The sequence below is a fragment of the Salvelinus fontinalis genome, chromosome 18, assembly GCF_029448725.1.
Source record: "Salvelinus fontinalis isolate EN_2023a chromosome 18, ASM2944872v1, whole genome shotgun sequence".
Lineage (NCBI taxonomy): Eukaryota > Metazoa > Chordata > Actinopteri > Salmoniformes > Salmonidae > Salvelinus > Salvelinus fontinalis.
In genome coordinates this window covers 5258857-5271820 of record NC_074682.1, presented here as the reverse complement: position 1 = coordinate 5271820, position 12964 = coordinate 5258857, and the positions used below count along the sequence as shown (strand labels likewise).

The window sequence follows — 12964 nt, the reverse complement described above, 5'->3', positions numbered from 1 at the left end:
GCAATCCACCAACATCTAGTGGAAAGCATTCCTAGAATACTGAAGGCTGTTACAGCAGCAAAATGGGGGACCAACTCCATATTAATGCCCGCGATTTTGGAATGAGATGTTCGTCGACTTTTGGTCATGTAGTGTATTTTTGTTCAGTGTACTTTAAAGAACTAGTAAAATGATTGTCAGACAGCTCTGCTGCATACTTAGGCAGGCTAGCCTAGCTAAATAGGATAACTAAAGACAGTACAGTATGTTGAGCAGAGATAACATTGTCTGGCTGGCTGCCACTCCCTAAGCAGAGATAAGATGACGTTGCGTGATCGTTAAAAAGAATAAAGCCATCAACAAAAAAAACGAAGTAATATACACAACTGAAATATTTGATTATTTCATAGTATTTTTCTGTTGATGTCTACACAATGTGGACCTGACAGAGTCAATGGAATATTTTGGCAAATTAATGAACGTTCACTATTTTGGGTTTTTGAATTAAAAAGCTGTAAAATCATTTCAATGTACATTTTTCATAATGCACGTTTAAATTTTTTATCAAAACCAAAGTGGAAAACAATGTTTTTTTTGTACAAATCTAACAGAAACAACCTCAAAAAACACTAAATCGCTCAGCACTAGCCCATAGATAAACCTGTAGGTTCTTCAGCCAGTCCTTTTGTTCCCTTCCCACCAGCCTAGCGCTCTGCCCCCTGGAGAATCAACCCAAATCAAATCAAATTTTACTGGTTGTGTACACAGATTTGCAGATGTTATCGCAGGTGTTTCTAGCTTCAACAGTGCGGTAATACCTATAGAAAAATTGTTTTATACAATACAGAAAAATTATCGTAATATCAGAACACGCAATGTAAGAGACCGGAATATATACTGAACAAAAATATAAACACAACATGCAACACTTATAGATTTTATTGAGTTTATAGTAGAACATCTAAATTTAAATAAAATAATTAGGCCCTAATCTATGAATTTCACATGACTGGGCAGGGGCGCAGCCAAGGGTGGGCGCCAGGCCCACCCACTGGGGAGCTAGGCCCAACCAATCAGAATACGTTTTCCCCCTTAAAAAAGGCTTTATTACAGACAGAAACAATCCTAAATTTCATCAGCAGTCAGGGAGGCTGTTCTCACTGCAGGTGAAGAAGCCGGATGTGTAGGTCCTGGGATAGAGTGGTTACACGTGAGCGGTGGTTGTGAGGCCGGTTGGACGTACTGCCAAATTCCCTAAAATGAGGTTGTAGGCGGCTTATGGTAGAAAAATGAACATTCAATTCTCTGGCAAAAGCTCTGCTGAACATTCCTGCAGTCAGCATGCCAATTGCATGCTCCCTCAACTTGAGACATGTGTGGCATTGTGTAGTGTGACAAAACTGCACATTTTAGAGTGGCCTTTTATTGTGCCCAGCACATGCTGTTGGTTGATTTGATTATGCAGTGTTGCTTACAGGTAGCCTACAATTATAGTGAATTTGTATTTGATTTTGAATAGCCTAGTAATAGGGAATTGTTTATATTTAATTAATTGAGTGACATTACCTTCAGCTGTACAGAATCTCACCACCACGCGTTTCCATCTCCTCCTCTCTCTCCTTGTTTTCCTTTATTGAGCACGCAGACGAAAACATGTCCCTATTGATGTTCCCGAACAGATTTCACTTCGTTTCCCAAATTAAGCACGGGGTAAGTTATTCTTAAATGTATTTCTCAGGTGCTCATATTAAGTAAATGCTCCGCTATAAAAACCGAAGTAGCCCACAAAACGGAGCGGCGGGAAAGCATGCGGCCTCCATTCACTAGGCTGCAGATGACATGTATTTTTCCCCCCCTGACCCTGTTGCTGCCCATTTGAAAACGGGCCCTTCTTAAAGACAAGATTACATTAAGAATAGTCTGATGGGTGAAAATAAGATCACTTGATGAAAGAACAGCTGTGCAGCCAGAGACAAACAGAGCGCAAGTTTTTTTTGTGTGACTTTTTCAAATCATCAATAGTAACCCATATATGTTTTTATTTCTAAGACATTCTAAGGTTTGTATCATTCACAAGTAAATTTGCCAAATAACTCCAAATCTAGCATATAGGACCGGTTTCAAATTATCACATGTACGCTCAACATAGCCATTTCATATGCACACTTTCTTTGTAAATGGGAAAACATTGTTTCTATTTAATTCAGCGAAGTTCAATTCAATTATTCTTACTATAGAATCAGATAACATAATGGCATGGGACTCAAGCTTATCTTGTCAGCTAAATGAACAAGCCTACAGCACGGAGCATAGCCAGATAACATAGGCCTACAGTAGGCCAACTCATATTCTGTTCTTCTGAAATACATTTTCTTCATGGCATGTTTCTTTAGAACAGACAAAAATAAACTGATTTATCAGACTTTTTAAAATGTAACGTTCCAAAAGCACTCATCAGTGGCTTGTATGTGTGGAGGCCTGGAGATGCTAAACCGGTTTATGTTAATTAACGGTCAATTACCGTAGGAACGGCAGACTTTTGCATGACAATAACCAGCTGACAACATTTCATTATGGCCACAGCCCTAGCCAGGCACACCAGTTTGGGTCAAGAACTGCAACGCTGCTGAAATTTTCCACACTCAACAGTTTTCCTGTGTGTATCAAGAAGGGTCCACCACCCGAAGGACACCCAGCCAACTTGAAGCATTGGAGTCAACACGGGCCAGTATCCCCGTGGAACACTTGACACCTTGTGAATTCCATTCCCAGAGAAATTGAGGCTTTGCCTTCAGAACAGCCTGAATTCTTCAGGGAATGGAAATGTTGCTCAATTGGTATCAAGGGACCAAACATGTGACAGGGAAACATTCCCCACACCATTACACCACCAGCCTGTACCGTTGACACCAAGCACGATGGGGCCATGGACTTACGCTGCTTACGCCAAATCCTGACGGCCATCTGCATGACGCAAAAGGAACTGGGATTCGCCGACATGCCCACTGGAGCCACCTTTTCTTGTTTTTATCTGATAGGAGTGGAACTCGGTGTGGTCGTCGCCTGCAATAGCCCATCCGTGACAGAAAAATGACATGTTGTGCCTTCTCAAGATCATTTTTTGTAGGCAAACAGGGTTCGTTCGGTCATTAAAATCCTGGAAATGTCAAGGTGTGTGCTTTACCTGCATGTGTGCCAGTGGGCTCGAGGAGAGAGAGACATTGCAGCAGGTAGCTTATAAATTAAAGGATAGTCTACTACATAACCTATTTAAAACATTGTGTAGCTGGGCTGGTCATGTCGGTACTTAACTATTTAGCTAATAGCATGTATTAATGTCATTGTTATGTCTGATGAAACTTTCCATCGGCACTCGTGAATAACCGCAAACGGCTAACACGCAGTTGATGAACTGGTGCGCGTTAATAATACAATCCTATATATTTTGGTTGTAAATCTCTCAATAATGGGAAAAAATTGACACTGTTGGAAAACTGGGATTCCCCTCTATGGTAGCTATCAGGACATGGACAATGTTGAATAGAGTCACTCTTTTGGCCCATGTTGTGACAGACAATTATAAGTAAAAAGAAAAATCTGGCATACTCAGGGCTTTACAGTGCGACCATTTTACTCGTATATACACACACGTAAATATTTGTGTGTGTGACCTGGAATGACCTGGAATGTTTAATTAAGAGCACCAGTGCGCCTAGAAAAATGAAGGATTCTAGCTGTATTACCTCAAATGTTTTCATTGTGCTCCTAAATGTCTGTGTGCATACATTTTTCAACTTTGGTGCACATATGCTCCTTGTAAAAAAAAAATAATGTTTTACTTAAATCAGCATAGTGCCCTGCTACTTGTCCAAAGGACAAGTGGCTAAAAAATATTAATGCCAAGCTCTCGGGTGCATATTGCAAATCAATAGCAGCTTAACTTCTCTAGGATAGGGGGCAGCATTTTCACGTTTGGATGAAAAGCATAACCAAATTCAACTGCCAGCTACTCATCCCCAGAAGATAAGATATGCATATTGTTAATAGATTTGGATAGAAAACACTCTGAAGTTTCTAAAACTGTTTGAATCATGTCTGTGAGTATAACAGAACTTATTTAGCAGGCGAAACCCCAAGGAGAAACCATTCAGAATTTGTTGTTGTTGTCACTCTTTTCAATGGATTTTCATTGGGAATACAGATTTCTAATTGCCCTTCTTGCAGTTCCTACCGCTTCCACTGGATGTCAACAGTCTTTAGAAATTAGTTGAGGGTTTTTCCTTTGTGTAACGAAGAAGTATGGCCATTTTGAAATCAGGGTCACTTGTTGTGTACTGTTAAATAGAGGCGCGTGACCAGAAAGCATGCTACAGATTGTTTTAATCCTGTATTGAACACAGATCATCCCGTCTTCAATTTTATCGATTATTTACGTAAAAAAAACGCCTAAAGTTGTATTACATAAGTAGTTTGAAATGTTTTGGCAAAGTTTACAGGTAACTTTTGAGATATTTTGTAGTCATGTTTCACGAGTTGGAACCTGTGTTTTTCTGGATCAAACGCGCCAAATAAATGGACATTTTGGATATATATAGACGGAATTAATCGAACAAAAGGACCATTTGTGATGTTTATGGGACATATTGAAGTGCCAACAACAGAAGCTCGTCAAAGGTAAGGCATGAATTATATTTTTATTTCTGTGTTTTGTGTTGCGCCTGCAGGGTTGAAATATGCTTATCTCTCTTTGTTTACAATGGTGCTAACTCAGATAATAGCATTGTATGCTTTTGCCGAAAAGCATATTTGAATTCTGACAAGTTGACTGGATTTACAACCAGTGTAGCTTTAATTTGGTATCTTTCATGTGTGATTTAATGAAAGTTTGATTTTTATAGTAATTTATTTGAATATAGCGCTCTGCATTTTCTGAGACAGTAGCGTCCCGCCTAAACTCAGATTTCTGGATATAAATATGAACTTTACCGAACAAAACACACATGTATTGTGTAACATGAAGTCCTATGAGTGTCATCTGATGAAGATCAAAGGTTAGTGATTCATTTTATCTATATTTCTGCTTTTTGTTACTCCTCTCTTTGACTGGAAAAATGGCTGTGTTTTTCTGTGGCTATGTACTGACCTAACATAATCGTTTGGTGTGCTTTCGCCATAAATCCTTTTTGAAATCAGACATTGGATTCACAACAAGTGTAGCTTTAATTTGGTGTCTCATGTGTGATTTAATGAAAGTTTGATTTTTATAGTAATTTATTTGAATTTGGCACTCTGAATTTTTACTGGCTTTTGGCCAAGTGGGATGTTAGCGTCCCACATATTAAAAGAAGTTAAAAGCCCCTGATATTGACATCTAAAACCTATGCAACACCTTATTTAATCCATACTATCGGATACACACCCATCAAAATATCTCCCATGTCTCACCTGATATAGATTTGCTTAACACTCCCCACATTAGATAGAAACAGATAGTAACAAAGTGACAGTCACAAACACCATGCTGACAAAGAAGGCTCGGGAAAATGGCTAAATAGTATACAGAGGCGAGACCAAGCATTACGGGGTAAAGGCGGCAGGTTTTCATTCACCTGAAAGAGCAAATGAGACAGAAAGAGAAACGAGAGAGAGAGCGATTGGTGTGAGGGAGAGAAGACACTATGCTATAAATAGCAGCAGATTTTTTATTCAAGAGGGCTTTGCTGCTGCTCTCTTTCTCAGTCTCTGGGAGAATCTCAATTGCGTACTCTCTCCTCGCCTCCTTCTCAAAACCCATTGTAGGAGAAGGACCTCTGGCTTTCTCATCCAATGGGTTTTGTGAAGGAGGCAAGGAGAAAGGAAGCGAGGAGAAGAAGCGGGGAGTACGCAATTGAGATTCCCCGCCTCTCTCGCAAGGGCTCCTCTTCTCTCTCTCTCTCTCTCTCGCTGTCTCCCTCTAGCAAACACTCTTTTCTCCCTCCATCTCCAACCCACCCTCTTTCTGTCACCTGCACCCACTTTCTCCCCATCTCTCCGCCCCCCTCTCTGTTCCTAGCACATTATGTTCTGTGTTAGTCTTAATGGTTAGCCAGATGTTCCCACCCAATGTTTTGTAAGAATCAACTATTTGCGGTCACATATAGCTACAGTACAGTTCACATCTCCATGGATAGGAGGCTCCTTATGACGAATTCAGTGTCCCCCCCCCCCTCTTCTTTCCTCTCCTCTGCATAGATGCACAAAACCAACTAAGCCACCAACGGGGTGACCTCGCTCCCACTCCCTTCCTCCCCCCTTCTTTCACTCCCTGTCTCCATCTCTCCTGGCTCAGTCTGTTATCCCTCCCTCTACTTCCTCCCTTCCATCCTCTCTGCTCTATGACAGGTTCCAAAGTGACGGACCCTTCCTGTCAACTCTCCACCCCTGCCCCCCCTCCCACCCGCCTACAGGACAACACAGTAGCAGGGAATTCCTCATTAACTCAGCACTGTCTTCACCAAAGTGTGTGTTCTCACACTAGCCAACCCACCCACCCACTCACTCACCCTCTAGCACAATATATAAAGCCATAATTATGCAGCATAGCCTACATGCACCACTAATAAAATGGAACAGTCCATAGACATAGTTAGATAGTCGGTGACTTCATTAACGTCACACTTAAAACCAGTACCTCCAAACCCTCTAAAAACCAATGCAGGTGAACAGATTACAGAAGGGTAAATAGAAGGGGACAAATCGAAAGTTACACACCGGGATATTATTTTAGATGATATGTCATATCGCAATAATATTTTTGCGCTAATTGGCTGTATCTGCACCAACATTTTCCAAAATAGCTTTTTAAAATAGGGGCCCAATTTGTTTTCGGCACTTCTATTTCCTTGACTGATCAAAAAAAACGTGTTTTCTAATGTTCCCATCTCCCTGCAGCAGACGCATGGTGAGCAATATATTTGGAACATCGAACCACAATGAAGAGTCACAGAATCAAAAACACATGACAATCGGTACCTAGGTATCGTGATAATATCATATTGGGAGGTGCCTGGCGATTCCCAGCCCTGTAAAACAGTACTTTATAGAAGCTATGCTAAGCTCCAGATAGATGTCAGCTACCGTAGAGCCACGCAGCGAGCTAAATCACACTTTAGCAACGTTACAAAAGACAGGACACGAACAGAGACGGATAAGAGGCGATAAGCTAAGGCAATCCACCGAATAATAGTTTGAAGTTTAACTTTGACACACCCCGCGTAACTGGTAAATGTGAATAATACAACACACAGTGGCGCACACGCACACGCACATCGCTTGCTTACTGTGTTCAGAGATTTGCAGCTCCCATGCAGAGGTTTTGCAGGATGAACGATCGGGTGGAACGACAGGCTACAACATAGCGCTACGCTAGCAGATCGCCGACGTCACTTTCGTCTCAATAAACACCGACTGTATCCGAGGAGAATCCATCCGTCCCCCGCGGTCATCTAGCTACCGCTAGCCTAAAGCTTATTTCATGGTCTGGGAGCACTCACGGTCTTGTCGGTCGTCTCCGTCTGTTCTAGCTAGCTGTACATGTCGGAGCTATTCTACGTCGAGGGTTCTGGAAACGAGGAAGGAAGGACCCTCTCTTGACTGCCCCTTTTTCTGAATGAAGTGTACAAGCACAGAGACGGTGAGCGAGAGAGCGAGCGAGCACTCTCCTCTCACTATATCATGTGCACACTGCTCTGCCTTACTCTACTCCTTCCCCAACCCTCCCTTCCTCGCACTCCCTTTCTCTCTCAGTAACAATATAATTGTGCTGACAGGCAGCCCAGGGCTAGTGAGGAAACCCAGCTGTTTAAAGGACTGTGTCACTGGGGGAGCAGCGCGATGGCAAGACACTTCAACGACGAAAACCGGACAATGAAATGTTAACTCCTCCATTCACCCACTCAAGGTTTGCATTGCATCCCTCCTTGCTGTGTAGGAAGCCACATATAACCTAGATCCACAAGAGCAAGCCATGTGACCATCTCTAACCGTCAAGTCCTCAATTACAACCAACTACGCTAGATTCTCTGTTACACTAGTCTTCATTCCGTGCCCTTGGGTTTGGATGTAAAACAAACTGGTGGGGGTAGGAGAAATGCACTGCAGGGGTATGGACGAGCAGAAAGAAAGACCTCATTAGCGGGGGAAAAAGATAATTCCCTAGACAGGATGAATGGATTTGAATCATCTTCCTTAGTTCTCCCTGCCTGCAACAAGCCCTCACAGCAGCACAGCATGTTTAAAGGCAGTCAAAAGTTCAGCAGCATCAGAAAGGGAGGCTGGATTGGACTTGAAAAGGGTCATCAGAACAGCAGGATTGGGGGTCAACTCAGAACATTTGAATTTCAGTTTCCCTTGAGAAGTAACCAGACAGATACACTGAATTAAGTGTGGGCATTAAATTCCTTGTAAAATGTGTCAATATCAGCTTAAAGCTGAGATCCGCATTAGGGGAAACAGTGCCACTGGCCACCCCAGTCACAAGTATTATTGTTTAGTTTATTAAACGATGGAGAGGAGCTCCAGCATCAAGGTAAACCAAAAACCGTAAGACATAACACCACATTTTTTGACAGTGAAGATAACATTTGTACATTTCGCTCTACGCTCCAGGATTTTGGATTTCAAATGAAATGTTTCACCGGAATTACGGGAGCAGTAGCGGCCGTGAAAGGGCCGGGGTTGGGATTATTAAACAAGTTGTGGGTGTGTCGAGGCTTGCCCCCTCACTGGCCAATCAGAACATGCTCCATGGCTAAATATGTGGTTGCTCCAAGTTGCGTATTTATGGTCTTTCATCCTATTTCGTTCTCAACTCTGTTACTCCATAATAACCTAGTTCATTATACGTCCCACATTTGCTTAATATTTTGAACATGTTTGCAGTCCACATTGTTCTAAAATGTATTGCTCCAATATGGAAATAAATGGTTAAAAACACAGGCTATAGCATTACACTGATTTACACACATATAGGGGCTAATTGCAAATTGCTGTCTGGACATGCCAACGTAGTCAAATCAGCAAGATTCAATTCACCGGGCTATTGATAAGGCCTAAAAAGACAGAGTATAATTCTAATAAAAAAAAAACTTGTTTTAAATAGGCTGTGTCTAAATACAGTTATAAGCAACACATTTGCTCCCTGTGGGCGCATAATAATACAGACAAGGCAACAAACCGGAGGGTTTTACGCACATCCAAACTGTTCATAGGAGCTGGATAAATATCTAATATGAAGAGAAAGGGAAGGAATGTCCACTTAACATTATACTGATTGCAGGAACCATCTTACAGATGAAATTTGCACTTCTCCAGAAATAGCTGGCGAAATTGCACCGCATTTTAAACCATATAACCTACCGTTCAAAGGTTTGGGGTCAGTTAGAAATGTCCTTGTTTTTTAAAGATTTTTTTTTTTTTGTCCATTAACATCCAATTGATCAGAAATACATTGTAGACATTACATTGTTAATGTTGTAAATGACTATTGTAGCTGGAAACGGCAGATTATTTTATGGAAAAATACTACATAGTAGGCGTACAGAGGCCCATTATCAGCAACCGTCACTCCTGTGTTCCAATGGTACGCTGTGTTAGCTAATCCAAGTTTTAAAAGGCTAATTGATCATTTGAAAAACCCTTCTGCAATTATGTTAGCACAGCTGAAAACAGTTCTGATTAAAGAAGCAATAAATCTGGCCTTCTTCAGACTAGTTGAGCATCAGCATTTGTGGGTTCGATTACAGGCTCAAAATGGCCAGAAACAAAGACTTTTCTTCTGAAACTCGTCAGTCTATTCTTGTTATGAGAAATGAAGGATATTCCATGCGAGAAAGTGCCAAGAAACTGAAGATCTCGCACAACGCTGTGTACTACTCCCTTCACAGAACAGCACAAACTGGCTCTAACCAGAATAGAAAGAGTGGGAGGCCCCGATGCACAACTGAGCAAGAGGACAAGTACATTAGAGTGTCTAGTTTGAGAAACAGACACCTCACAAGTCCTCAACTGGCAGCTTCATTAAATAGTACCCGCAAAACACCAGTCTCAACGTCAACAGTGAAGAGGCAACTCTGGGATGCTGGCCTTCTAGGCAAAGTTCCTCTGTCCAGAGTCTGTGTTCTTTTGCCCATCTTAGTCTTTTATATTTATTGGCCAGTCTGAGATATGGCTTTTCTTTGCAACTCTGCCTATATGGCTAGCAGTCAGACAAGTAAACTAGCTAACGAAAAAGCAAGGTAGTTTTTTTTTTTTTTAACAATGCACGGCCATCATATTTCTAATGTTTATCATTGAAAGAATGTAGCCAGCTACATTAACCGTTTTGCAATTTACAATGGAGGAAAGTACCAGAGAAAAGTAGCCTACATGTCATTCAGAGCGCTGTCTGGTGATCCAATGATGTGAGCAAAGATAGTGCAGCTGAAGCATGAAATTAGGCCTTTCACATAGATGATCTGGAGCAAAACCCTTACTGAACCTGAGCAGAGTTGACAAATAAGAAGCATCTTAGATCTGCATTTACAAAAAGCAGCAAGATATATTCGCTTTCCTTTTCTGTGTGAAAAATGCAAAATCCTGCGTTAACGCGACCCCTGACATCAAGCGTGTGACTAAACATTTACAGGTTTTTTTGGCTGTGTTTCGGTAAAAAAGTTTGAGGAACAAAGATCATACCCCTGGTTAATGGCAAAGGTGAGGGGTTGGCTTTTTTTTTGGGGGGGGGGGGGGGCATTTGTTCCTCTAACTCTCACTCATCATTATTCACAATTCATTAATGATACTCCATAATCATGGTAGCATCCACATGGATGTAGAAGTGTTGAAAAACATCCTATTATTATTTACAAAATGACAACACATTCATTATTCTGTTCCTATTGGGCAAAACAATCTGAAACAACCAAAAGTAACTACAAAAAGGCATCCAACAAGTTTGTAGAGTCACAAGCTTGATGTAGTCATTGCGTGCTAGGAATATGCGACCAAATACTAAACTCTTGACTACTTTGATACAGTAAGTGGATTGTCCAGATACTTACATGGGAAAATATATATATACAAAGTGCTTCCATTTCTAAACAGTAAAACATATGAAAATAATGCAATGGAAAATGTTATGTTTGTGCTTTTCTAATAACCAACTTCTGTGTTCATGCAAGTGACTGATTGAACGTGCCTGGGAGGAATCCTCACTATCAGTATGTGCAATTTGGTAGTACGCCCAGAACTTTGTTTTGAGAACGGAAAGGGATATCTCAGTTAAAGTCTCCGCTTGGAGAGGAGAAGCCTCGTGAGGTATTGGTCTGTCACATGTATGAACCAGTATTGGTCGGTCACATGCATGAACCAAACGTTAATGATGAATTAAGAACGATGAATAATGCAAATATAACTTAAGCACTATATAAGAGAACAGGACTGCCCCGGGGGAGCTCACTTCAGACCGGTACTTTATGCTTTTAAGTTTGACTGTGACCTTTCCAGCTTGCTGTTAATAAACAATGATTCATTTAAGATTGACTTTGAGTGTCCCTGTGTAGAATTTCCACGACAATACACTCTAGTAACAGCCTTCCACAAGCTTCCCACAATAAGTTGGGTGAATTTTGGCCCATTCCTCCTGACAGAGCTGGTGTAACTGAATCAGGTGTGTAGGCCTCCTTGCTTGTACACACTTTTTCAGGTCTGCCCACAAATTTTCTATGGGATTGAGATCAGGGCTTTGTGATGGCCACTCCTATACCTTGACTTTGTTGTCCTTAAGCCCTTTTGCCACAACTTTGGAAGTATGCTCATGGTCATTGTCTATTTGGAAGACCATGTTGCGACCAAGCATAAACTTCCTGACTGATGTCTTGAGATGTTGCTTCAATATATCCACATAATTCTCCTTCATAATGGCATCTATTTTGTTAAGTGCACCAGTCCCTCCTGCAGCAAAGCACCCCCTCAACATGATGCTGCCACCCCCGTGCTTCACAGTTGGGATGGTGTTCTTCATCTTGCAAGCACTCCCATTTTTCCTCCAAACATAACGATGGTCATTATGGCCAAACAGTTATATTTTTGTTTCATCAAACCAGGGGACAGTTCTCCAAAAAGTACGATCTTGGTCCTCATGTGCAGTTGCAAAATGTAGTCTGGCTTCTTTATGGTAGTTTTGAAGCAGTGGCTTTTCCTTGCTGAGCGGCCTTTCAGGTTGTGTCAATATAGGACTCGTTTAACTGTGGATATAAATACTTTTGTACCCGTTTCCTCCAGAATCTTCACAAGGTCCTTTGCTGTCATGAGCGGTATGACAGCTGCGTGGTCCAATGGTGTTTATGCTTGCGTATTATTGTTTGTACAGAAGAACGTGGTACCTTCAGGCGTTTGGAAATTGCTCCAAATGATGAACCAGAATTGTGAAGGTCTACAATTTTTTTTCTGAGGTCTTGGCTGATTTCTTTTGATTTTCCCATGATGTCAAGCAAAGAGGCACTGTGTTTGAAGGAAGGCCTGGAAATACATCCACAGGTACACCTCCAATAGGCTAATTGACATAATTTGAGTCAATCAGAAGTTTCTAAAGCCATGGCATCATTTTCAGGAATTTTTCAAGCTGTTTAAAGGCACAGTCAACTTAGTGTATGTAAACTTCTGACCCACTGCAATTGTGATACAGTGAATTATAAGTGAAATAATCGTCTGTAAACAAATGTTGTAAATATGACTCGTGTCATGCACGAAGTAGATGTCCTAACCGACTTGCCAAAACTATAGTTTGTTAACTTCTCTGGGATAGGCCAAAAGCCAGTAAAAATGCAGAACGCCAAATTCAAATAAATTACTATAAAAATCAAACTTCCATGAAATCACACATGACAGACACCAAATTAAAGCTACACTTGTTGTGAATCCAATGTCTGATTTCAAAAAGGATTTACGGCGAAAGCACACCAAACGA

The 12964-nt window shown here is 41.2% G+C and overlaps 1 protein-coding gene across 11 annotated transcripts in view; it reads right to left on the bottom strand.

The window, feature by feature from the left end:
* LOC129814844 (R3H domain-containing protein 2-like) overlaps positions 1-12964 on the bottom strand; it is a 66227-nt gene that overhangs the window by 40987 nt on the left and 12276 nt on the right. Inside the window, exon 1 of one of the 11 annotated variants that reach the window (XM_055867925.1) lies at positions 7286-7756. The exons of 9 other annotated variants lie outside the window; for them this stretch is intronic. The gene's annotated coding sequence lies outside the window, so the exon portion shown is untranslated. Of the gene's footprint in view, positions 1-7285; positions 7757-12964 lie in introns of those variants that run through there. One more of the 11 variants, XM_055867922.1, reaches the window with a different exon arrangement.